The sequence below is a fragment of the Pseudophryne corroboree genome, chromosome 7 (assembly GCF_028390025.1).
Source record: "Pseudophryne corroboree isolate aPseCor3 chromosome 7, aPseCor3.hap2, whole genome shotgun sequence".
Classification (NCBI taxonomy): Eukaryota; Metazoa; Chordata; class Amphibia; order Anura; family Myobatrachidae; genus Pseudophryne; species Pseudophryne corroboree.
In genome coordinates, this window is record NC_086450.1 from 258,185,623 (window position 1) to 258,209,377 (window position 23,755).

A 23,755-nucleotide genomic window follows, 5' to 3' on the forward strand; every position below is an offset into this window, starting at 1 on the left:
CTCTGTAAGGCAAGTAAAAGGGTGTGGGCCCTGCAGCACTACCTGTAGTTCGCATTGTGCGTTGGAAGGCACAAAGTAAGCAGACGGGAGAAGTCAGGATAGTGCGCAGGGGCATAGAAGGGAGCGGCTCAAGAAAAGAGAAGTGGAAACAGACAGCAAACTTGGCTGGAGAGAGACCTGAGACAAAGAGATCTGAATTATATGAGAGCCGACCAGGGGAAACACAAATTATGCAGTCAAGTTTCCCACATTTGGGGAAATCCCAGGAGCAGCAGACCCAGAGTGCAATGGGTGAGCCTTGCCCTTGGAGAAGCACCTTCATGATCATAGTATCTCACCTGGCAGGTAAATAGGAGTTGGGCTAGAGCTGGGGAGGGTCGCTGCTCGGGCACCCCCCTGTCAAGTGAAGGAGATCCAACTGAGGCAGCACAGGGGAACTCTCGAATGAAGAACAAGGCTAGAGGAAGATCTGAGACAAAGAAATCTGACTTTTACCAGAGCTGACCAGAGGAAAGCACAAACACAGTCCTCCACTACCACAAATAATGCAGTCGAGTTTCCCATATTTGGGGAAATCACAGGGGTCAGCATACCCAGAATGCAATGAATGAACCTCACCCTGGGAGAACAATCTTCATGACCATGGTATCTCCTATGCAAAATAAGTATGATTTGGGATAGGGCTGGGGAGGGCCGCTGCTCAGGCACATCTCTGTCAAGTAAAGGAGATTCAACTGAGGCAGCACAAGGGAACTCTCATCTGGGGACAACAACTGCAGGGAGAACACATATTTTCAGATGAACATGGGAGGGCAGAAGGCTGCCTAATACTGAAGCACCCCCAAACAACAAACCAAATGCAACAACTAGTGCAAGCATTCCTGGGCGAAGGCCTGCAGCAGATTGATTTGCATATGGTGATGTCATCCAAGCAGTGGGTCAAAGTTGGCTTCAACCCTCGTCTGCATATGAAAAGAGAAAAGGGGCGTGCAGGGCATGGCGGCCTTTTGCGGCGCTTGGATGACCCCTAGTTCACATTAAACACCTCCACCCTCCTTCGGTGTGGGGCTCATGTTGGCTATGGCCCAGCCCCTGAAGCATTCAAGCTGATTTCTTGCAGCAGCTGGGCAATGTAACAGCTCCAGAGCTGCTCTGTAAGGCAAGTAAAAGGGTGTGGGCCCTGCAGCACTACCTGTAGTTTGCATTGTGCATTGGAAGGCACAAAGTAAGCAGACTAGAGAAGTCAGGATAGTGCGCAAGGGCATAGATGGGAGCAGCTCAAGAAAAGAGAAGTGGAAACAGACAGCAAACTTGGCTGGAGAGAGACCTGAGACAAAGAGATCTGAATTATATGAGAGCCGACCAGGGGAAACACAAATTATGCAGTCAAGTTTCCCACATTTGGGGAAATCGCAGGAGCAGCACACCCAGAGTGCAATGGGTGAGCCTTGCCCTGGGAGAAGCACCTTCATGATCATAGTATCTCACATGGCAGGTAAGTAGGAGTTGGGCTAGAGCAGGGGAGGGTCGCTGCTCGGGCACCCCCCTGTCAAGTGAAGGAGATCCAACTGAGGCAGCACAAGAGAACTCTCGAAAGAAGAACAAGGCTAGAGGAAGATCTGAGACAAAGAAATCTGACTTTTCCCAGAGCTGACCAGAGGAAAGCACAAACACAGTCCCCCACTACCACAAATAATGCAGTCGAGTTTCCCACATTTGGGGAAATCACAGGGGTCAGCATACCCAGAATGCAATGAATAAACCTCACCCTGGGAGAACAATCTTCATGACCATGGTATCTCCTATGCAAAATAAGTATGATTTGGGATAGGGCTGGGGAGGGCCGCAGCTCAGGCACATCTCTGTCAAGTACAGGAGATTCAACTGAGGCAGCACAAGGGAACTCTCATCTGGGGACAACAACTGCAGGGAGAACACATATTTTCAGATGAACATGGGAGGGCAGAAGGCTGCCTAATACTGAAGCACCCCCAAACAACAAACCAAATGCAACAACTAGTGCAAGCATTCCTGGGGGAAGGCCTGCAGCAGATGGATTTGCATATGGTGATGTCATCCAAGCAGTGGGTCAAAGTTGGCTTCAACCCTCGTCTGCATATGAAAAGAGAAAAGGGGCGTGCAGGGCATGGCGGCCTTTTGCGGCACTTGGATGACCCCTAGTTCGCATTAAACACCTCCACCCTCCTTCGGTGTGGGGCTCATGTTGGCTATGGCCCAGCCCCTGAAGCATTCAAGCTGATTTCTTGCAGCAGCTGGGCACTGTAACAGCTCCAGAGCTGCTCTGTAAGGCAAGTAAAAGGGTGTGGGCCCTGCAGCACTACCTGTAGTTTGCATTGTGCATTGGAAGGCACAAAGTAAGCAGACGGGAGAAGTCAGGATAGTGCGCAAGGGCGAAGATGGGAGCAGCTCAAGAAAAGAGAAGTGGAAACAGACAGCAAACTAGGCTGGAGAGAGACCTGAGACAAAGAGATCTGAATTATACGAGAGCCGACCAGGGGAAACACAAATTATGCAGTCAAGTTTCCCACATTTGGGGAAATCGCAGGAGCAGCACACCCAGAGTGCCAATGGGTGAGCCTTGCCCTTGGAGAAGCACCTTCATGATCATAGTATCTCACCTGGCAGGTAAGTAGGAGTTGGGCTAGAGCTGGGGAGGGTCGCTGCTTGGGCACCCCCCTGTCAAGTGAAGGAGATCCAACTGAGGCAGCACAAGGGAACTCTCGAATGAAGAACAAGGCTAGAGGAAGATCTGAGACAAAGAAATCTGACTTTTACCAGAGCTGACCAGAGGAAAGCACAAACACAGTCCCCCACTACCACAAATAATGCAGTCGAGTTTCCCACATTTGGGGAAATCACAGGGGTCAGCATACCCAGAATGCAATGAATGAACCTAACCCTGGGAGAACAATCTTCATGACCATGGTATCTCCTTTGCAAAATAAGTATGATTTGGGATAGGGCTGGGGAGGGCCGCTGCTCAGGCACATCTCTGTCAAGTAAAGGAGATTCAACTGAGGCAGCACAAGGGAACTCTCATCTGGGGACAACAACTGCAGGGAGAACACATATTTTCAGATGAACATGGGAGGGCAGAAGGCTGCCTAATACTGAAGCACCCCCAAACAACAAACCAAATGCAACAACTAGTGCAAGCATTCCTGGGGGAAGGCCTGCAGCAGATGGATTTGCATATGGTGATGTCATCCAAGCAGTGGGTAAAAGTTGGCTTCAACCCTCGTCTACATATGAAAAGAGAAAAGGGGCATGCAGGGCATGGCGGCCTTTTGCGGCGCTTGGATGACCCCTAGTTCGCATTAAACACCTCCACCCTCCTTCGGTGTGGGGCTAATGTTGGCTATGCCCCAGCCCCTGAAGCATTCAAGCTGATTTCTTGCAGCAGCTGGGCACTGTAACAGCTCCAGAGCTGCTCTGTAAGGCAAATAAAAGGGTGTAGGCCCTGCAGCACTACCTGTAGTTCGCATTGTGCGTTGGAAGGCACAAAGTAAGCAGACGGGAGAAGTCAGGATAGTGCACAAGGGCATAGAAGGGAGGGGCTCAAGAAAAGAGAAGTGGAAACAGACAGCAAACTAGGCTAGAGAGAGACCTGAGACAAAGAGATCTGAATTATACGAGAGCCGACCAGAGGAAACACAAATTATGCAGTCAAGTGTCCCACATTTTGGGAAATCGCAGGAGCAGCACACCCAGAGTGCAATGGGTGAGCCTTACCCTGGGAGAAGCACCTTCCTGATCATAGTATCTCACCTGGCAGGTAAGTAGGAGTTGGGCTAGAGCTGGGGACGGTCGCTGCTCGGACACCGCCCTGTCAAGTAAAGGAGATCCAACTGAGGCAGCACAAGGGAACTCTCGAAAGAAGAACAAGGCTAGAGGAAGATCTGAGACAAAGAAATCTGACTTTTACCAGAGCTGACCAGAGGAAAGCACAAACACAGTCCCCCACTACCACAAATAATGCAGTCGAGTTTCCCACATTTGGGGAAATCACAGGGCTCAGCATACCCAGAATGCAATGAATGAACCTCACCCTGGGAGAATAATCTTCATGACCATGGTGTCTCCTATGCAAAATAAGTATGATTTGGGATAGGGCTGGGGAGGTACGCTGCTCAGGCATATCTCTGTCAAGTAAAGGAGATTCAACTGAGGCAGCACAAGGGAACTCTCATCTGGGGACAACAACTGCAGGGAGAACACATATTTTCAGATGAACATGGGAAGGCAGAAGGCTGCCTAATACTGAAGCACCCCCAAACAACAACCAAATGCAACAACTAGTGCAAGCATTCCTGGGGGAAGGTCTGCAGAAGACGGATTTTCATACGGTGATGTCATCCAAGCAGTGGGCCAAAGTTGGCTGGAACCCTCATCTGCATATGAAAAGAGAAAAGGGGTATGCAGGGCATGGCGGCCTTTTGCGGCGCTTGGATGACCCTTAGTTCGCATTAAACACCCCCACCCTCCTTCGGTGTGGGGCTCATGTTGGCTATGCCCCAGCCCCTGAAGCATTCAAGCTGATTTCTTGCAGCAGCTGGGCACTATAACAGCACCAGAGCTGCTCTGTAAGGCAAGTAAAAGGGTGTGGGCCCTGCAGCACTACCTGTAGTTCGCATTGTGCGTTGGAAGGCACAAAGTAAGCAGACGGGAGAAGTCAGGATAGTGCGCAAGGGCATAGAAGGGAGCGGCTCAAGAAAAGAGAAGTGGAAACAGACAGCAAACTTGGCTGGAGAGAGACCTGAGACAAAGAGATCTGAATTATATGAGAGCCGACCAGGGGAAACACAAATTATGCAGTCAAGTTTCCCACATTTGGGGAAATCCCAGGAGCAGCAGACCCAGAGTGCAATGGGTGAGCCTTGCCCTGGGAGAAGCACCTTCATGATCATAGTATCTCACCTGGCAGGTAAATAGGAGTTGGGCTAGAGCTGGGGAGGGTCGCTGCTCGGGCACCCCCCTGTCAAGTGAAGGAGATCCAACTGAGGCAGCACAGGGGAACTCTCGAATGAAGAACAAGGCTAGAGGAAGATCTGAGACAAAGAAATCTGACTTTTACCAGAGCTGACCAGAGGAAAGCACAAACACAGTCCTCCACTACCACAAATAATGCAGTCGAGTTTCCCATATTTGGGGAAATCACAGGGGTCAGCATACCCAGAATGCAATGAATGAACCTCACCCTGGGAGAACAATCTTCATGACCATGGTATCTCCTATGCAAAATAAGTATGATTTGGGATAGGGCTGGGGAGGGCCGCTGCTCAGGCACATCTCTGTCAAGTAAAGGAGATTCAACTAAGGCAGCACAAGGGAACTCTCATCTGGGGACAACAACTGCAGGGAGAACACATATTTTCAGATGAACATGGGAGGGCAGAAGGCTGCCTAATACTGAAGCACCCCCAAACAACAAACCAAATGCAACAACTAGTGCAAGCATTCCTGGGCGAAGGCCTGCAGCAGATTGATTTGCATATGGTGATGTCATCCAAGCAGTGGGTCAAAGTTGGCTTCAACCCTCGTCTGCATATGAAAAGAGAAAAGGGGCGTGCAGGGCATGGCGGCCTTTTGCGGCGCTTGGATGACCCCTAGTTCACATTAAACACCTCCACCCTCCTTCGGTGTGGGGCTCATGTTGGCTATGGCCCAGCCCCTGAAGCATTCAAGCTGATTTCTTGCAGCAGCTGGGCAATGTAACAGCTCCAGAGCTGCTCTGTAAGGCAAGTAAAAGGGTGTGGGCCCTGCAGCACTACCTGTAGTTTGCATTGTGCATTGGAAGGCACAAAGTAAGCAGACTAGAGAAGTCAGGATAGTGCGCAAGGGCATAGATGGGAGCAGCTCAAGAAAAGAGAAGTGGAAACAGACAGCAAACTAGGCTGGAGAGAGACCTGAGACAAAGAGATCTGAATTATACGAGAGCCGACCAGGGGAAACACAAATTATGCAGTCAAGTTTCCCACATTTGGGGAAATCGCAGGAGCAGCACACCCAGAGTGCAATGGGTGAGCCTTGCCCTGGGAGAAGCACCTTCATGATCATAGTATCTCACATGGCAGGTAAGTAGGAGTTGGGCTAGAGCAGGGGAGGGTCGCTGCTCGGGCACCCCCCTGTCAAGTGAAGGAGATCCAACTGAGGCAGCACAAGAGAACTCTCGAAAGAAGAACAAGGCTAGAGGAAGATCTGAGACAAAGAAATCTGACTTTTCCCAGAGCTGACCAGAGGAAAGCACAAACACAGTCCCCCACTACCACAAATAATGCAGTCGAGTTTCCCACATTTGGGGAAATCACAGGGGTCAGCATACCCAGAATGCAATGAATAAACCTCACCCTGGGAGAACAATCTTCATGACCATGGTATCTCCTATGCAAAATAAGTATGATTTGGGATAGGGCTGGGGAGGGCCGCAGCTCAGGCACATCTCTGTCAAGTACAGGAGATTCAACTGAGGCAGCACAAGGGAACTCTCATCTGGGGACAACAACTGCAGGGAGAACACATATTTTCAGATGAACATGGGAGGGCAGAAGGCTGCCTAATACTGAAGCACCCCCAAACAACAAACCAAATGCAACAACTAGTGCAAGCATTCCTGGGGGAAGGCCTGCAGCAGATGGATTTGCATATGGTGATGTCATCCAAGCAGTGGGTCAAAGTTGGCTTCAACCCTCGTCTGCATATGAAAAGAGAAAAGGGGCGTGCAGGGCATGGCGGCCTTTTGCGGCACTTGGATGACCCCTAGTTCGCATTAAACACCTCCACCCTCCTTCGGTGTGGGGCTCATGTTGGCTATGGCCCAGCCCCTGAAGCATTCAAGCTGATTTCTTGCAGCAGCTGGGCACTGTAACAGCTCCAGAGCTGCTCTGTAAGGCAAGTAAAAGGGTGTGGGCCCTGCAGCACTACCTGTAGTTTGCATTGTGCATTGGAAGGCACAAAGTAAGCAGACGGGAGAAGTCAGGATAGTGCGCAAGGGCGAAGATGGGAGCAGCTCAAGAAAAGAGAAGTGGAAACAGACAGCAAACTAGGCTGGAGAGAGACCTGAGACAAAGAGATCTGAATTATACGAGAGCCGACCAGGGGAAACACAAATTATGCAGTCAAGTTTCCCACATTTTGGGAAATCGCAGGAGCAGCACACCCAGAGTGCAATGGGTGAGCCTTGCCCTGGGAGAAGCACCTTCATGATCATAGTATCTCACCTGGCAGGTAAGTAGGAGTTGGGCTAGAGCTGGGGAGGGTCGCTGCTCGGGCACCCCCCTGTCAAGTGAAGGAGATCCAACTGAGGCAGCACAAGGGAACTCTCGAATGAAGAACAAGGCTAGAGGAAGATCTGAGACAAAGAAATCTGACTTTTACCAGAGCTGACCAGAGGAAAGCACAAACACAGTCCCCCACTACCACAAATAATGCAGTCGAGTTTCCCACATTTGGGGAAATCACAGGGGTCAGCATACCCAGAATGCAATGAATGAACCTCACCCTGGGAGAACAATCTTCATGACCATGGTATCTCCTTTGCAAAATAAGTATGATTTGGGATAGGGCTGGGGAGGGCCGCTGCTCAGGCACATCTCTGTCAAGTAAAGGAGATTCAACTGAGGCAGCACAAGGGAACTCTCATCTGGGGACAACAACTGCAGGGAGAACACATATTTTCAGATGAACATGGGAGGGCAGAAGGCTGCCTAATACTGAAGCACCCCCAAACAACAAACCAAATGCAACAACTAGTGCAAGCATTCCTGGGGGAAGGCCTGCAGCAGATGGATTTGCATATGGTGATGTCATCCAAGCAGTGGGTAAAAGTTGGCTTCAACCCTCGTCTGCATATGAAAAGAGAAAAGGGGCATGCAGGGCATGGCGGCCTTTTGCGGCGCTTGGATGACCCCTAGTTCGCATTAAACACCTCCACCCTCCTTCGGTGTGGGGCTAATGTTGGCTATGCCCCAGCCCCTGAAGCATTCAAGCTGATTTCTTGCAGCAGCTGGGCACTGTAACAGCTCCAGAGCTGCTCTGTAAGGCAAGTAAAAGGGTGTAGGCCCTGCAGCACTACCTGTAGTTCGCATTGTGCGTTGGAAGGCACAAAGTAAGCAGACGGGAGAAGTCAGGATAGTGCACAAGGGCATAGAAGGGAGCGGCTCAAGAAAAGAGAAGTGGAAACAGACAGCAAACTAGGCTAGAGAGAGACCTGAGACAAAGAGATCTGAATTATACGAGAGCCGACCAGAGGAAACACAAATTATGCAGTCAAGTGTCCCACATTTTGGGAAATCGCAGGAGCAGCACACCCAGAGTGCAATGGGTGAGCCTTACCCTGGGAGAAGCACCTTCCTGATCATAGTATCTCACCTGGCAGGTAAGTAGGAGTTGGGCTAGAGCTGGGGACGGTCGCTGCTCGGACACCGCCCTGTCAAGTAAAGGAGATCCAACTGAGGCAGCACAAGGGAACTCTCGAAAGAAGAACAAGGCTAGAGGAAGATCTAGACAAAGAAATCTGACTTTTACCAGAGCTGACCAGAGGAAAGCACAAACACAGTCCCCCACTACCACAAATAATGCAGTCGAGTTTCCCACATTTGGGGAAATCACAGGGCTCAGCATACCCAGAATGCAATGAATGAACCTCACCCTGGGAGAATAATCTTCATGACCATGGTATCTCCTATGCAAAATAAGTATGATTTGGGATAGGGCTGGGGAGGTACGCTGCTCAGGCATATCTCTGTCAAGTAAAGGAGATTCAACTGAGGCAGCACAAGGGAACTCTCATCTGGGGACAACAACTGCAGGGAGAACACATATTTTCAGATGAACATGGGAAGGCAGAAGGCTGCCTAATACTGAAGCACCCCCAAACAACAACCAAATGCAACAACTAGTGCAAGCATTCCTGGGGGAAGGTCTGCAGAAGACGGATTTTCATACGGTGATGTCATCCAAGCAGTGGGCCAAAGTTGGCTGGAACCCTCATCTGCATATGAAAAGAGAAAAGGGGTATGCAGGGCATGGCGGCCTTTTGCGGCGCTTGGATGACCCTTAGTTCGCATTAAACACCCCCACCCTCCTTCGGTGTGGGGCTCATGTTGGCTATGCCCCAGCCCCTGAAGCATTCAAGCTGATTTCTTGCAGCAGCTGGGCACTATAACAGCACCAGAGCTGCTCTGTAAGGCAAGTAAAAGGGTGTGGGCCCTGCAGCACTACCTGTAGTTCGCATTGTGCGTTGGAAGGCACAAAGTAAGCAGACGGGAGAAGTCAGGATAGTGCGCAAGGGCATAGAAGGGAGCGGCTCAAGAAAAGAGAAGTGGAAACAGACAGCAAACTTGGCTGGAGAGAGACCTGAGACAAAGAGATCTGAATTATATGAGAGCCGACCAGGGGAAACACAAATTATGCAGTCAAGTTTCCCACATTTGGGGAAATCCCAGGAGCAGCAGACCCAGAGTGCAATGGGTGAGCCTTGCCCTGGGAGAAGCACCTTCATGATCATAGTATCTCACCTGGCAGGTAAATAGGAGTTGGGCTAGAGCTGGGGAGGGTCGCTGCTCGGGCACCCCCCTGTCAAGTGAAGGAGATCCAACTGAGGCAGCACAGGGGAACTCTCGAATGAAGAACAAGGCTAGAGGAAGATCTGTGACAAAGACATCTGACTTTTACCAGAGCTGACCAGAGGAAAGCACAAACACAGTCCTCCACTACCACAAATAATGCAGTCAAGTTTCCCATATTAGGGGAAATCACAGGGGTCAACATACCCAGAATGCAATGAATGAACCTCACCCTGGGAGAACAATCTTCATGACCATGGTATCTCCTGTGCAAAATAAGTATGATTTGGGATAGGGCTGGGGAGGGCCGCTGCTCAGGCACATCTCTGTCAAGTACAGGAGATTCAACTGAGGCAGCACAAGGGAACTCTCATCTGGGGACAACAACTGCAGGGAGAACACATATTTTCAGATGAACATGGGAGGGCAGAAGGCTGCCTAATACTCAAGCACCCCCAAACAACAAACCAAATGCAACAACTAGTACAAGCATTCCTGGGGGAAGGTCTGCAGAAGACGGATTTGCATACGGTGATGTCATCCAAGCAGTGGGCCAAAGTTGGCTGGAACCCTCATCTGCATATGAAAAGAGAAAAGGGGTATGCAGGGCATGGCTGCCTTTTGCGGTACTTGGATGACCCTTAGTTCGCATTAAACACCTCCACCCTCCTTCGGTGTGGGGCTCATGTTGGCCATGCCCCAGCCCCTGAAGCATTCAAGCTGATTTCTTGCAGCAGCTTGGCACTATAACAGCTCCAGAGCTGCTCTGTAATGCAAGTAAAAGGGTGTGGGCCCTGCAGCACTACCTGTAGTTTGCATTGTGCATTGGAAGGCACAAAGTAAGCAGACAGGAGGAGAAGTCAGGATAGTGCACAAGGGTATAAAAGGGAGGGGCTCAAGAAAAAAGAAGTGGAAACAGACAGCAAACTAGGCTGGAGAGAGACCTGAGACAAAGAGATCTGAATTATACGAGAGCTGACCAGGGGAAACACAAATTATGCAGTCAAGTTTCCCACATTTGGGGAAATCGCAGGAGCAGCACACCCAGAGTGCAATGGGTGAGCCTTGCCCTGGGAGAAGCACCTTCATGATCATAGTATCTCACCTGGCAGGTAAATAGGAGTTGGGCTAGAGCTGGGGAGGGTCGCTGCTCGGGCACCCCCCTGTCAAGTGAAGGAGATCCAACTGAGGCAGCACAAGGGAACTCTCGAAAGAAGAACAAGGCTAGAGGAAGATCTGAGACAAAGAAATCTGACTTTTACCAGAGCTGACCAGAGGAAAACACAAACACAGTCCCCCACTACCACAAATAATGCAGTCGAGTTTCCCACACTTGGGGAAATCACAGGGGTCAGCATACCCAGAATGCAATGAATGAACCTCACCCTGGGAGAACAATCTTCATGACCATGGTATCTCCTATGCAAAATAAGTAGGATTTGGGATAGGGCTGGGGAGGGCCGCTGCTCAGGCACATCTCTGTCAAGTAAAGGAGATTCAACTGAGGCAGCACAAGGGAACTCTCATCTGGGGACAACAACTGCAGGGTGAACACATATTTTCAGATGAAAATCTTGGTCATGCTCTGGTTTCTCTTCAGAACGAACAAATCTTTCGCCTTTTACTAAAGATTTCCATGGAGAGGAGCAAAACTGAGTTTTATCTCAATTTTTGCATGCCCCATCTTATTGGGGTTTCTTTTATCGGTTTAAAGATAGAACGAGTGTGCTTTAATGTAAGCTCATTTGCATAGAAATGACAGTAAATGTTTGTTTCTTTTCAATCAGAACTTTCTTGACCACACTAATTGCTTGAAAGATCTGGGAGCACATGGAAAAGCGTACAAACAATGTTTATAGCAAGGGGAAGCCTGGTGAGAAATCTGCTTTCTTTCTTTCAAATTGGGTGCTCACTTTGAGCTGAATGAGGTCTGCTGGCATGGCACACAGGCGACAGGTGGAATCTTAGTCATGTTCTGGTTTCTCTTCAGAACGAACAAATCTTTCGCCTTTTATTAAAGATTTCCGTGGAGAGGAGCAAAACTGAGTATCTCAATTTTTGCATGCCCCATGTTATTGGGGTTTCTTTTATCAGTTTAAAGACAGAACGAGTGTGCTTTCTTTTTAGCTTTTATGTAAGTTTATTTGCATAACAATGACAGTAAATGTCTGTTTCTTTTCAAGCAGAACTTTCTTGACCATACTAATTGCTTGAAAGATCTGGGAGCACATGGGAAAGAGTACAAACCATGCTTATAGCAAGGGGTATCCTGGTGAGAAATCTGCTTTCTTTCAAATTGGGTGCTCACTTTGAGCTGAATGAGGACTGCTGGCATGGCACTCAGGCGACAGGTGGAATCTTGGTCATGCTCTGGTTTCTCTTCAGAACGAACAAATCTTTCACCTTTTACTAAAGATTTCCGTGGAGCGGAGCAAAACTGAGTTTTATCTCAATTATTGCATGCCCCACATTATTGGGGTTTCTTTTATCAGTTTAAAGACAGAACGAGTGTGCTTTCTTTTTAGCTTTAATGTAAGTTTATTTGCATAACAATGACAGTAAATGTCTGTTTCTTTTCAAGCAGAACTTTCTTGATCATACTAATTGCTTGAAAGATCTGGGAGCACATGGAAAAGAGTACAAACCATGCTTGTAGCAAGGGGAAGCCTGGTGAGAAATCTGCTTTCTTTCAAATTGGGTGCTCACTTTGAGCTGAATGAGGACTGCTGGCATGGCACTCAGGCGACAGGTGGAATCTTGGTCATGCTCTGGTTTCTCTTCAGAACGAACAAATCTTTCGCCTTTTAGTAAAGATTTCTGTGGAGAGGAGCAAAACTGAGTTTTATCTCAATTATTGCATGACCCGTCTTATTGGGGTTTCTTTTATCAGTTTAAAGACAGAACGAGTGTGCTTTAATGTAAGCTCATTTGTATAGAAATGACAGTTAATATTTGTTTCTTTTCAAACAGAACTTTCTTGACTATACTAATTGCTTGAAAGATCTGGGAGCACATGGAAAAAGAGTACAAACCATGTTTATAGCAAGGGGAAGCCTGGTGAGAAGTCTGCTTTCATTCTTTCATATTGGGTGCTCACTTTGAGCTGAATGAGGATTGCTGGCATGGCACTCAGGCGACAGGTGGAATCTTGGTCATGCTCTGGTTTCTCTTCAGAACGAACAAATCTTTCACCTTTTACTAAAGATTTCCGTGGAGAGGAGCAAAACTGAGTTTTATCTCAATTTTTGCATGCCCCACATTATTGGGGTTTCTTTTATCAGTTTAAAGACAAAACGAGTGTGCTTTCTTTTTAGCTTTAATGTAAGTTTATTTGCATAACAATGACAGTAAATGTCTGTTTCTTTTCAAGCAGAACTTTCTTGACCATACTAATTGCTTGAAAGATCTGGAAGCACATGGAAAAGAGTACAAACCATGCTTACAGCAAGGGGAAGCCTGGTGAGAAATCTGCTTTCTTTCAAATTGGGTGCTCACTTTGAGCTGAATGAGGACTGCTGGCATGGCACTCAGGCGACAGGTGAAATCTTGGTCATGCTCTGGTTTCTCTTCAGAACGAACAAATCTTTCGCCTTTTACTAAAGATTTCCGTGGAGCGGAGCAAAACTGAGTTTTATCTCAATTTTTGCATGCCCCATATTATTGAGGTTTCTTTTATCAGTTTAAAGACAGAACGAGTGTGCTTTCTTTTTAGCTTTAATGTAAGTTTATTTGCATAACAATGACAGTAAATGTCTGTTTCTTTTCAAGCAGAACTTTCTTGACCATACTAATTGCTTGAAAGATCTGGGAGCACATGGAAAAGAGTACAAACCATGCTTATAGCAAGGGGAAGCCTGGTGAGAAATCTGCTTTCTTTCAAATTGGGTGCTCACTTTGAGCTGAATGAGGACTGCTGGCATGGCACTCAGGCGACAGGTGGAATCTTGGTCATGCTCTGGTTTCTCTTCAGAACGAACAAATCTTTCGCCTTTTACTAAAGATTTCCGTGGAGAGGAGCAAAACTGAGTTTTATCTCAATTTTTGCATGCCCCGTCTTATTGGGGTTTCTTTTATCAGTTTAAAGATAGAATGAGTGTGCTTTAATGTAAGCTCATTTGCATAGAAATGACAGTAAATGTTTGTTTCTTTTTAAACAGAACTTTCTTGATTATACTAATAGAGATGAGCGGGTTCGGTTCCTCGGAATCCGAACCCGCCCGAACTTCAGCTTTTTTTACACGGGGCCGAGCAGGCTCGGATCCTCCCGCCTTGCTCGGTTAACCCGAGCGCGCCCGAACGTCATCATCCCTGCTGTCGGATTCTCGCGAGGCTCGGATTCTATCGCGAGACTCGGATTCTATATAAGGAGCCGCGCGTCGCCGCCATTTTCACACGTGCATTGAGATTGATAGGGAGAGGACGTGGCTGGCGTCCTCTACGTTTAGAGTGACTAGAGAGAGACACAAATTTTGGGGAGCATATTATTAGGAGGAGTACTACTTGCTGCTGATAGTGTGACCAGTGACCACCAGTTTAATTAATCCGTTCTCTGCCTGATAAAAAACGATACACAGTGTGACACAGTCACATACCATATCTGTGCTCAGCCCAGTGTGCTGCATCATATGTAATACTGTATATCATTATCTGACTGTGCTGAGTGCTCACTGCTCAAACAGCTTAATTGTGGGGGAGACTGGGGAGCAGTTATAGCAGGAGTACATATTTTTTTTAAGTACAGTGCACACTTTTGCTGCCAGAGTGCCACTGCCAGTGTGACTGACCAGTGACCACTGACCACCAGTATTGTGATTGTCTGCTGACCACCAGTATATTGTGATTGTCTGCCTGAAAAAGTTAAACACTCGTCGTGTGGTGTTTTTTATAAACGCATTCTGCAGACAGTGTCCAGCAGGTCCGTCATTACATAATATATACCTGTCCGGCTGCAGTACTAGTGTGATATATATATATATTTTAATTTTATCTCATTATCATCCAGTCTATATTAGCAGCAGACACAGTACGGTAGTCCACGGCTGTAGCTACCTCTGTGTCGGCAGTCGCTCGTCCATCCATAATTGTATACCACCTACCCGTGGTTTTTTTTTTTCTATCTTCTTGATACTAGTAGCTTACTTTAGGAGTCTGCAGTGCTGACAGACAGTGTCCAGCAGGTCCGTCATTACATAATATATACCTATATAGATAGGCACTATCTTTTTGACCCCAAGTGGTAAGGTCTTCTCATATTTTTCTCCCCTAGATAAGGAACCGGGATTTTGGAAGGGATTCCTAGATCCATTTTTCTTTTGAAACCAGGGTAATATACTACTCCCTGTCGGGTTCCGAGGGGCTAAATGTGGGATGAACCTTTGGCCACTGTCGTTTAGGGGCATATTTTAAGAGGTTATTATTACCCTTTTTTATGGAATTTTATGTTTTGTTGGAAATAAATTTTTGAACTTTTTTAATATAAGTTCGGATTTTGGACTTTTTACTTGTTCTGAAATACTATATGAGGACCAACGGAAGAGTAGAAAAGAACGTGGAGGACAGACGGTGAAAGAAACCTTTTAAGGCACATAGGGCCTTATACTAAGGTGAGCATGGTATATATGGGATAAGATCTACTTCGATGAGATATACACAGAGTGTTCTTTGAGAGAAACGAATTGAAGGAAAGAAACCTTTCAAGGCACATAGGGCATATACATAAGGTGAGCGTCCTTTATCTAGGAGGGGTGAGATCCCAGGGACCAGACGTGTCAGAGGGGCCTAAAAGAAACCTTTTGAGGAACATCCCCCATTGACAGGAGGTCAGTCCGGAGGTGCGAACCACGGGAAAAAAAGCTCACCCTAGATGTTGAGGACTCAGATCCCTGAAAGGATTCTTACACACATATATATAAAATAGTCTGTAATGTGGTAGCGCTTGTGGACTACTCAAAAATTGTGTTGTTGAGCTTACTTTAGGAGTCTGCAGTGCTGACAGACAGTGTCCAGCACGGCCGTCATTACATAATATATACCTGTCCGGCTGCAGTACTAGTGTGATATATATATATATTTTAATTTTATCTCATTATCATCCAGTCTATATTAGCAGCAGACACAGTACGGTAGTCCACGGCTGTAGCTACCTCTGTGTCGGCAGTCGCTCGTCCATCCATAAGTATACTAGTATCCATCCATCTCCATTGTTTACCTGAGGTGCCTTTTAGTTGTGCCTATTAAAATATGGAGAACAAAAATGTTGAGGTTCCAAAAATAGGGAAAGATCAAGATCGACTTCCACCTCGTGCTGAAGCTGCTGCCACTAGTCATGGCCGAGACGATGAAATGCCAGCAACGTCGTCTGCCAAGGCCGATGCCCAATGTCATAGTACAGAGCATGTAAAATCCAAAACACCAAATATCAGTAAAAAAAGGACTCAAAAATCTAAAATAAAATCGTCGGAGGAGAAGCGTAAACTTGCCAATATGCCATTTACCACACGGAGTGGCAAGGAACGGCTGAGGCCCTGGCCTATGTTCATGGCTAGTGGTTCAGCTTCACATGAGGATGGAAGCACTCAGCCTCTCACTAGAAAAATGAAAAGACTCAAGCTGGCAAAAGCACAGCAAAGAACTGTGCGTTCTTCGAAATCCCAAATCCACAAGGAGAGTCCAATTGTGTCGGTTGCGATGCCTGACCTTCCCAACACTGGACGTGAAGAGCATGCGCCTTCCACCATTTGCACGCCCCCTGCAAGTGCTGGAAGGAGCACCCGCAGTCCAGTTCCTGATAGTCAGATTGAAGATGTCAGTGTTGAAGTACACCAGGATGAGGAGGATATGGGTGTTGCTGGCGCTGGGGAGGAAATTGACCAGGAGGATTCTGATGGTGAGGTGGTTTGTTTAAGTCAGGCACCCGGTAAGACACCTGTTGTCCGTGGGAGGAATATGGCCATTGACATGCCTGGTGAAAATACCAAAAAAATCAGCTCTTCGGTGTGGAAGTATTTCAACAGAAATGCGGACAACATTTGTCAAGCCGTGTGTTGCCTTTGTCAAGCTGTAATAAGTAGGGGTAAGGACGTTAACCACCTCGGAACATCCTCCCTTATACGTCACCTGCAGCGCATTCATCATAAGTCAGTGACAAGTTCAAAAACTTTGGGCGACAGCGGAAGCAGTCCACTGACCAGTAAATCCCTTCCTCTTGTAACCAAGCTCACGCAAACCACCCCACCAACTCCCTCAGTGTCAATTTCCTCCTTCCCCAGGAATGCCAATAGTCCTGCAGGCCATGTCACTGGCAATTCTGACGAGTCCTCTCCTGCCTGGGATTCCTCCGATGCATCCTTGCGTGTAACGCCTACTGCTGCTGGCGCTGCTGTTGTTGCTGCTGGGAGTCGATGGTCATCCCAGAGGGGAAGTCGGAAGACCACTTGTACTACTTCCAGTAAGCAATTGACTGTCCAACAGTCCTTTGCGAGGAAGATGAAATATCACAGCAGTCATCCTGTTGCAAAGCGGATAACTGAGGCCTTGACAACTATGTTGGTGTTAGACGTGCGTCCGGTATCCGCCGTTAGTTCACAGGGAACTAGACAATTTCTTGAGGTAGTGTGCCCCCGTTACCAAATACCATCTAGGTTCCACTTCTCTAGGCAGGCGATACCGAGAATGTACACGGACGTCAGAAAAAGACTCACCAGTGTCCTAAAAAATGCAGTTGTACCCAATGTCCACTTAACCACGGACATGTGGACAAGTGGAGCAGGGCAGGGTCAGGACTATATGACTGTGACAGCCCACTGGGTAGATGTATGGACTCCCGCCGCAAGAACAGCAGCGGCGGCACCAGTAGCAGCATCTCGCAAACGCCAACTCTTTCCTAGGCAGGCTACGCTTTGTATCACCGGTTTCCAGAATACGCACACAGCTGAAAACCTCTTACGGCAACTGAGGAAGATCATCGCGGAATGGCTTACCCCAATTGGACTCTCCTGTGGATTTGTGGCATCGGACAACGCCAGCAATATTGTGTGTGCATTAAATATGGGCAAATTCCAGCACGTCCCATGTTTTGCACATACCTTGAATTTGATGGTGCAGAATTATTTAAAAAACGAGAGGGGCGTGCAAGAGATGCTGTCGGTGGCCAGAAGAATTGTGGGACACTTTCGGCGTACAGGCACCACGTACAGAAGACTGGAGCACCACCAAAAACGCCTGAACCTGCCCTGCCATCATCTGAAGCAAGAAGTGGTAACGAGGTGGAATTCAACCCTCTATATGCTTCAGAGGTTGGAGGAGCAGCAAAAGGCCATTCAAGCCTATACAATTGAGCACGATATAGGAGGTGGAATGCACCTGTCTCAAGCGCAGTGGAGAATGATTTCAACGTTGTGCAAGGTTCTGCTGCCCTTTGAACTTGCCACACGTGAAGTCAGTTCAGACACTGCCAGCCTGAGTCAGGTCATTCCCCTCATCAGGCTTTTGCAGAAGAAGCTGGAGACATTGAAGGAGGAGCTAACACAGAGCGATTCCGCTAGGCATGTGGGACTTGTGGATGGAGCCCTTAATTCGCTTAACAAGGATTCACGGGTGGTCAATCTGTTGAAATCAGAGCACTACATTTTGGCCACCGTGCTCGATCCTAGATTTAAAACCTACCTTGGATCTCTCTTTCCGGCAGACACAAGTCTGCTGGGGTTCAAAGACCTGCTGGTGAGAAAATTGTCAAGTCAAGCGGAACGCGACCTGTCAACATCTCGTCCTTCACATTCTCCCGCAACTGGGGGTGCGAGGAAAAGGCTCAGAATTCCGAGCCCACCCGCTGGCGGTGATGCAGGGCAGTCTGGAGCGACTGCTGATGCTGACATCTGGTCCGGACTGAAGGACCTGCCAACGATTACGGATACGGACATGTCGTCTACTGGCACTGCATATGATTCTCTCCCCATTGAAAGAATGGTGGAGGATTATATGAGTGACCGCATCCAAGTAGGCACGTCAGACAGTCCGTACTTATACTGGCAGGAAAAAGAGGCAATTTGGAGGCCCTTGCACAAACTGGCTTTATTCTACCTAAGTTGCCCTCCCACAAGTGTGTACTCCGAAAGAGTGTTTAGTGCCGCCGCTCACCTTGTCAGCAATCGGCGTACGAGGTTACTTCCAGAAAATGTGGAGAAGATGATGTTCATTAAAATGAATTATAATCAATTCCTCCGTGGAGACATTGACCAGCAGCAATTGCCTCCACAAAGTACACAGGGAGCTGAGATGGTGGATTCCAGTGGGGACGAATTGATAATCTGTGAGGAGCGGGATGTACACGGTGATATATCGGAGGATGATGATGAGGTGGACATCTTGCCTCTGTAGAGCCAGTTTGTGCAAGGAGAGATTAATTGCTTCTTTTTCGGTGGGGGTCCAAACCAACCCGTCATTTCAGTCACAGTCGTGTGGCAGACCCTGTCACTGAAATGATGGGTTGGTTAAAGTGTGCATGTCCTGTTTATACAACATAAGGGTGGGTGGGAGGGTCCAAGGACAATTCCATCTTGCTCCTCTTTTTTCTTTCATTTTTCTTTCCGTCATGTGCTGTTTGGGGAGTGTTTTTTGGAAGGGCCATCCTGCGTGACACTGCAGTGCCACTCCTAGATGGGCCAGGTGTTTGTGTCGGCCACTAGGGTCGCTTAGCTTACTCACACAGCTACCTCATTGCGCCTCTTTTTTTCTTTGCGTCATGTGCTGTTTGGGGAGTGTTTTTTGGAAGGGCCATCCTGCGTGACACTGCAGTGCCACTCCTAGATGGGCCAGGTGTTTGTGTCGGCCACTAGGGTCGCTTAGCTTACTCACACAGCTACCTCATTGCGCCTCTTTTTTTCTTTGCGTCATGTGCTGTTTGGGGAGTGTTTTTTGGAAGGGCCATCCTGCGTGACACTGCAGTGCCACTCCTAGATGGGACAGGTGTTTGTGTCGGCCACTAGGGTCGCTTAGCTTACACAGCTACCTCATTGCGCCTCTTTTTTTCTTTGCGTCATGTGCTGTTTGGGGAGTGTTTTTTGGAAGGGCCATCCTGCGTGACACTGCAGTGCCACTCCTAGATGGGCCAGGTGTTTGTGTCGGCCACTAGGGTCGCTTAGCTTACTCACACAGCTACCTCATTGCGCCTCTTTTTTTCTTTGCGTCATGTGCTGTTTGGGGAGTGTTTTTTGGAAGGGCCATCCTGCGTGACACTGCAGTGCCACTCCTAGATGGGCCAGGTGTTTGTGTCGGCCACTAGGGTCGCTTAGCTTACTCACACAGCTACCTCATTGCGCCTCTTTTTTTCTTTGCGTCATGTGCTGTTTGGGGAGTGTTTTTTGGAAGGGCCATCCTGCGTGACACTGCAGTGCCACTCCTAGATGGGCCAGGTGTTTGTGTCGGTCACTAGGGTCGCTTAGCTTACTCACACAGCTACCTCATTGCGCCTCTTTTTTTCTTTGCGTCATGTGCTGTTTGGGGAGTGTTTTTTGGAAGGGCCATCCTGCGTGACACTGCAGTGCCACTCCTAGATGGGCCAGGTGTTTGTGTCGGCCACTAGGGTCGCTTAGCTTACTCACACAGCTACCTCATTGCGCCTCTTTTTTTCTTTGCGTCATGTGCTGTTTGGGGAGTGTTTTTTGGAAGGGCCATCCTGCGTGACACTGCAGTGCCACTCCTAGATGGGCCAGGTGTTTGTGTCGGCCACTAGGGTCGCTTAGCTTAGTCATCCAGCGACCTCGGTGCAAATTTTAGGACTAAAAATAATATTGTGAGGTGTGAGGTGTTCAGAATAGACTGAAAATGAGTGGAAATTATGGTTTTTGAGGTTAATAATACTTTGGGATCAAAATGACCCCCAAATTCTATGATTTAAGCTGTTTTTTAGTGTTTTTTTGAAAAAAACACCCGAATCCAAAACACACCCGAATCCGACAAAAAAAATTCGGTGAGGTTTTGCCAAAACGCGGTCGAACCCAAAACACGGCCGCGGAACCGAACCCAAAACCAAAACACAAAACCCGAAAAATTTCAAGTGCACATCTCTATATACTAATTGCTTGAAAGATCTGGGAGCACATGGAAAAAGAGTACAAACCATGTTTATAGCAAGGGGAAGCCTGGTGAGAAATCTGCTTTCTTTCTTTCAAATTGGGTGCTCACTTTGAGCTGAATGAGGATTGCTGGCATGGCACTAAGGCGACAGGTGGCATCTTGGTCATGCTCTGGTTTCTCTTCAGAACGAACAAATCTTTCGCCTTTTACTAAAAGATTTCCGTGGAGAGGAGCAAAACTGAGTTTTATCTCAATTTTTGCATGCCCCATATTATTGGGGTTTCTTTTATCAGTTTAAAGACAGAATGAGTGTGCTTTCTCTTTAGCTTTAATGTAAGTTTATTTGCATAACAATGACAGTAAATGTCTGTTTCTTTTCAAACAGAACTTTCTTGATCATACTAATTGCTTAAAAGATCTGGGAGCACATGGAAAAAGTACAAACCATGCTTATAGCAAGGGGAAGCCTGGTGAGAAATCTGCTTTCTTTCAAATTGGGTGCTCACTTTGAGCTGAATGAGGACTGCTGGCATGGCACTCAGGCGACAGGTGGAATCTTGGTCATGCTCTGGTTTCTCTTCAGAACGAACAAATCTTTCGCCTTTTACTAAAGATTTCCGTGGAGATGAGCAAAACTGAGTTTTATCTCAATTTTTGCATGCCCCGTCTTATTGGGGTTTATTTTATCAGTTTAAAGACAGAACGATTGTGCTTTAATGTAAGCTCATTTGCATAGAAATTACAGTAAATGTTTGTTTCTTTTCAAACAGAACTTTCTTGACTATACTAATTGCTTGAAAGATCTGGGAGCACATGGAAAAAGAGTACAAACCATGTTTATAGCAAGGGGAAGCCTGGTGAGAAATCTGCTTTCTTTCTTTCAAATTGGGTGCTCACTTTGAGCTGTATGAGGACTGCTGGCATGGCACTCAGGCGACAGGTGGAATCTTGGTCATGCTCTGGTTTCTCTTCAGAATGAACAAATCTTTTGCCTTTTACTAAAGATTTCCGTGGAGCGGAGCAAAACAATAAGATTCGGTTTTGAGAACCGAGTAAAACCGAGTAAAACCGAATTCGCTCATCACTACATATTATTGGGGTTTCTTTTATCAGTTTAAAGACAGAACGAGTGTGCTTTCTTTTTAGCTTTAATGTAAGATTATTTGCATAACAATGATAGTAAATGTCTGTTTCTTTTCAAGCAGAACTTTCTTGACCATACTAATTGCTTGAAAGATCTGGGAGCACATGGAAAAGAGTACAAACCATGCTTATAGCCAGGGCTTAAAGTGGTCCTGGAGAGGTGGGGGAACTCACCTCCCCCACGACCCAGCGCGCCTTCGCAGAAAGGGGTGTGACCTTACAAAGAAGGGGCGTGGCCACACAAAAGTTGCAGTTGGAAAAAAGCGCAGGAGGTGAGTACCCGGGTGGCATGGGGGTTGCCTGGGGTGCACTGTGAGTCACAGTGCACCCCAGGCAACCCCCATGCCACCCGGGTACTCACCTCCTGCGCTTTTTTCCAACTGCAACTTTTGTGTGGCCACGCCCCTTCCTTATAAGGCCACACCCCTTTCTGACACACAAAACATTATAAACATTAAAGTCTTCACAGTCAGTGGCAGGTGCACTCATACCTTTTTCAGAGGCACTGCCCTAATAGACTGAAGCTGCAGGACACGGACCCCATCCCCGATTAGCAGCAGCTAGGTGGTCACCTCTGATAAGCAGCAGCAGACAGCAGCATCAGTCTTGTCACAAATCCCGCTGGCCGCCGCCTCCTTCACACCTGATGGCAGTGATGTGTAACGTCACACAGCAGAGGACGCGCCGCCACGCTGGAAAACTGTGCCATGTAATACATTAGTAATCCCACGCCTTGGCTGCCCCTGGCAGGAGAGGGGTGGAGGTGGGACTCCGTGGGAGATGCGGTGTGAGTAGCGGCTGGGGGAGGAGATGCGGTGTGACTGAGTGGTGGCTGGGGGAGGAGATGCGCTGTGACTGAGTGGCGGCTGGGGGGGGGAGATGTGATGTGAGTGGACCTGGCAGGGCTGCTATTGGAAAAAGCGAGGCCGCACTTTGATTGTGCGCCACTCACGGCTCCCAGACCGCCAGCTAATGATAAGCTGACATTTGGCAGCTTCTCATTGGCTGGCGGTCCGTGAGCAGTGATTGGCTCATGCCCGATTTTAAAAATGCCGCCCCTTCTTTTGATTGGTGCTGCAGCCGGTCCGCGAGCCAGGATTGGCTGGCGGCCGCTGCCACCTTTACAATGCAGTGGGGACCTGATGCTGTGGCCGGACGGAGGCGGAACTGGTTCCGCCTGCAATTAGAGGTGACGGAACGCAGTTCCGCCCCGTTCCGGCCCACTTTAACCACTGCTTATAGCAAGGGGAAGCCTGGTGAGAAATCTGCTTTCTTTCAAATTGGGTGCTCACTTTGAGCTGAATGAGGACTGCTGGCATGGCACTCAGGCGACAGGTGGAATCTTGGTCATGCTCTGGTTTCTCTTCAGAACGAACAAATCTTTTGCCTTTTACTAAAGATTTCCGTGGAGAGGAGCAAAACTGAGTTTTATCTCAATTTTTGCATGCCCCATCTTATTGGGGTTTCTTTTATCGGTTTAAAGATAGAATGAGTGTGCTTTAATGTAAGCTCATTTGCATAGATGTAGACCTTTGTTCATCACCAGTTGCTTCTATCTAGACACAGTGCCTCCACTCAGACCTTTGATCTGCTATAGAATAATGGCAGAAGGGGAGTAAGTTTGAGAAACCCCTAACTAGTGTCACACAGTAACTCCTCTAAGTGAATTTTGGCCTCCCAAAGTACACACTCTTCAATATTATATCACTTACTGGATGTACTTGGCTTCGAGCTTTTCGTGCTCCCGTGGGATCAGATGAGTAGTACTGACGTGACAACCTTAACTCCTTTACTATTCAACACTTTACTGTTGCTTTTGATAAAGTAATTTAACTGTACCACACATTAAATGTTTAAGTGTAATTACAACACAACAATAAAAAAGATACAATCTTAATACTCCTATAATCCTTATTTCCCAATTTAACCCCTTAACCCTTACCGCTTTATATATT

At 47.8% G+C, this 23,755-nt stretch overlaps 26 non-coding genes and 5 pseudogenes across 26 annotated transcripts; 11 read left to right on the top strand and 20 right to left on the bottom strand.

The window, feature by feature from the left end:
• Positions 1-211: 211 nt before the first annotated feature.
• Positions 212-353, bottom strand: LOC134946657 (U1 spliceosomal RNA; annotated as a pseudogene).
• Positions 354-505: 152 nt separating this feature from the next.
• LOC134946491 (U1 spliceosomal RNA) lies at positions 506-669 on the bottom strand. Its single transcript, XR_010182190.1, has one exon. It is a non-coding gene; the product is annotated as a U1 spliceosomal RNA (small nuclear RNA).
• A 692-nt stretch (positions 670-1,361) lies between these two features.
• Positions 1,362-1,503, bottom strand: LOC134946646 (U1 spliceosomal RNA; annotated as a pseudogene).
• Positions 1,504-1,655: 152 nt separating this feature from the next.
• Positions 1,656-1,819, bottom strand: LOC134946477 (U1 spliceosomal RNA). The gene has a single exon (XR_010182178.1). It is a non-coding gene; the product is annotated as a U1 spliceosomal RNA (small nuclear RNA).
• A 671-nt stretch (positions 1,820-2,490) lies between these two features.
• Positions 2,491-2,654, bottom strand: LOC134946649 (U1 spliceosomal RNA). The gene has a single exon (XR_010182312.1). It is a non-coding gene; the product is annotated as a U1 spliceosomal RNA (small nuclear RNA).
• A 152-nt stretch (positions 2,655-2,806) lies between these two features.
• Positions 2,807-2,970, bottom strand: LOC134946495 (U1 spliceosomal RNA). The gene has a single exon (XR_010182194.1). It is a non-coding gene; the product is annotated as a U1 spliceosomal RNA (small nuclear RNA).
• Positions 2,971-3,641: 671 nt separating this feature from the next.
• On the bottom strand, positions 3,642-3,804 carry LOC134946605 (U1 spliceosomal RNA). Its single transcript, XR_010182281.1, has one exon. It is a non-coding gene; the product is annotated as a U1 spliceosomal RNA (small nuclear RNA).
• Positions 3,805-3,956: 152 nt separating this feature from the next.
• LOC134946546 (U1 spliceosomal RNA) lies at positions 3,957-4,120 on the bottom strand. Its single transcript, XR_010182236.1, has one exon. It is a non-coding gene; the product is annotated as a U1 spliceosomal RNA (small nuclear RNA).
• A 691-nt stretch (positions 4,121-4,811) lies between these two features.
• Positions 4,812-4,953, bottom strand: LOC134946655 (U1 spliceosomal RNA; annotated as a pseudogene).
• Positions 4,954-5,105: 152 nt separating this feature from the next.
• LOC134946492 (U1 spliceosomal RNA) lies at positions 5,106-5,269 on the bottom strand. Its single transcript, XR_010182191.1, has one exon. It is a non-coding gene; the product is annotated as a U1 spliceosomal RNA (small nuclear RNA).
• A 671-nt stretch (positions 5,270-5,940) lies between these two features.
• On the bottom strand, positions 5,941-6,103 carry LOC134946637 (U1 spliceosomal RNA). The gene has a single exon (XR_010182304.1). It is a non-coding gene; the product is annotated as a U1 spliceosomal RNA (small nuclear RNA).
• A 152-nt stretch (positions 6,104-6,255) lies between these two features.
• LOC134946478 (U1 spliceosomal RNA) lies at positions 6,256-6,419 on the bottom strand. Its single transcript, XR_010182179.1, has one exon. It is a non-coding gene; the product is annotated as a U1 spliceosomal RNA (small nuclear RNA).
• Positions 6,420-7,090: 671 nt separating this feature from the next.
• LOC134946607 (U1 spliceosomal RNA) lies at positions 7,091-7,253 on the bottom strand. Its single transcript, XR_010182283.1, has one exon. It is a non-coding gene; the product is annotated as a U1 spliceosomal RNA (small nuclear RNA).
• A 152-nt stretch (positions 7,254-7,405) lies between these two features.
• On the bottom strand, positions 7,406-7,569 carry LOC134946479 (U1 spliceosomal RNA). Its single transcript, XR_010182180.1, has one exon. It is a non-coding gene; the product is annotated as a U1 spliceosomal RNA (small nuclear RNA).
• Positions 7,570-8,240: 671 nt separating this feature from the next.
• LOC134946606 (U1 spliceosomal RNA) lies at positions 8,241-8,403 on the bottom strand. Its single transcript, XR_010182282.1, has one exon. It is a non-coding gene; the product is annotated as a U1 spliceosomal RNA (small nuclear RNA).
• Positions 8,404-8,554: 151 nt separating this feature from the next.
• LOC134946540 (U1 spliceosomal RNA) lies at positions 8,555-8,718 on the bottom strand. The gene has a single exon (XR_010182231.1). It is a non-coding gene; the product is annotated as a U1 spliceosomal RNA (small nuclear RNA).
• A 691-nt stretch (positions 8,719-9,409) lies between these two features.
• Positions 9,410-9,551, bottom strand: LOC134946656 (U1 spliceosomal RNA; annotated as a pseudogene).
• Positions 9,552-9,703: 152 nt separating this feature from the next.
• LOC134946543 (U1 spliceosomal RNA) lies at positions 9,704-9,867 on the bottom strand. The gene has a single exon (XR_010182233.1). It is a non-coding gene; the product is annotated as a U1 spliceosomal RNA (small nuclear RNA).
• Positions 9,868-10,541: 674 nt separating this feature from the next.
• LOC134946603 (U1 spliceosomal RNA) lies at positions 10,542-10,704 on the bottom strand. The gene has a single exon (XR_010182279.1). It is a non-coding gene; the product is annotated as a U1 spliceosomal RNA (small nuclear RNA).
• Positions 10,705-10,856: 152 nt separating this feature from the next.
• LOC134946544 (U1 spliceosomal RNA) lies at positions 10,857-11,020 on the bottom strand. The gene has a single exon (XR_010182234.1). It is a non-coding gene; the product is annotated as a U1 spliceosomal RNA (small nuclear RNA).
• A 144-nt stretch (positions 11,021-11,164) lies between these two features.
• LOC134946752 (U5 spliceosomal RNA) lies at positions 11,165-11,280 on the top strand. Its single transcript, XR_010182351.1, has one exon. It is a non-coding gene; the product is annotated as a U5 spliceosomal RNA (small nuclear RNA).
• A 274-nt stretch (positions 11,281-11,554) lies between these two features.
• On the top strand, positions 11,555-11,667 carry LOC134946849 (U5 spliceosomal RNA). Its single transcript, XR_010182431.1, has one exon. It is a non-coding gene; the product is annotated as a U5 spliceosomal RNA (small nuclear RNA).
• Positions 11,668-11,949: 282 nt separating this feature from the next.
• Positions 11,950-12,065, top strand: LOC134946837 (U5 spliceosomal RNA). Its single transcript, XR_010182421.1, has one exon. It is a non-coding gene; the product is annotated as a U5 spliceosomal RNA (small nuclear RNA).
• Positions 12,066-12,347: 282 nt separating this feature from the next.
• LOC134946854 (U5 spliceosomal RNA) lies at positions 12,348-12,464 on the top strand. The gene has a single exon (XR_010182435.1). It is a non-coding gene; the product is annotated as a U5 spliceosomal RNA (small nuclear RNA).
• A 274-nt stretch (positions 12,465-12,738) lies between these two features.
• LOC134946765 (U5 spliceosomal RNA) lies at positions 12,739-12,854 on the top strand. The gene has a single exon (XR_010182361.1). It is a non-coding gene; the product is annotated as a U5 spliceosomal RNA (small nuclear RNA).
• Positions 12,855-13,136: 282 nt separating this feature from the next.
• On the top strand, positions 13,137-13,252 carry LOC134946779 (U5 spliceosomal RNA). The gene has a single exon (XR_010182373.1). It is a non-coding gene; the product is annotated as a U5 spliceosomal RNA (small nuclear RNA).
• Positions 13,253-13,534: 282 nt separating this feature from the next.
• LOC134946736 (U5 spliceosomal RNA) lies at positions 13,535-13,650 on the top strand. The gene has a single exon (XR_010182337.1). It is a non-coding gene; the product is annotated as a U5 spliceosomal RNA (small nuclear RNA).
• Positions 13,651-20,822: 7,172 nt separating this feature from the next.
• Positions 20,823-20,939, top strand: LOC134946780 (U5 spliceosomal RNA). The gene has a single exon (XR_010182374.1). It is a non-coding gene; the product is annotated as a U5 spliceosomal RNA (small nuclear RNA).
• A 281-nt stretch (positions 20,940-21,220) lies between these two features.
• LOC134946792 (U5 spliceosomal RNA) lies at positions 21,221-21,336 on the top strand. Its single transcript, XR_010182383.1, has one exon. It is a non-coding gene; the product is annotated as a U5 spliceosomal RNA (small nuclear RNA).
• A 281-nt stretch (positions 21,337-21,617) lies between these two features.
• Positions 21,618-21,685, top strand: LOC134946915 (U5 spliceosomal RNA; annotated as a pseudogene).
• Positions 21,686-23,149: 1,464 nt separating this feature from the next.
• LOC134946727 (U5 spliceosomal RNA) lies at positions 23,150-23,265 on the top strand. Its single transcript, XR_010182330.1, has one exon. It is a non-coding gene; the product is annotated as a U5 spliceosomal RNA (small nuclear RNA).
• The last annotated feature ends 490 nt before the right edge of the window (positions 23,266-23,755 follow it).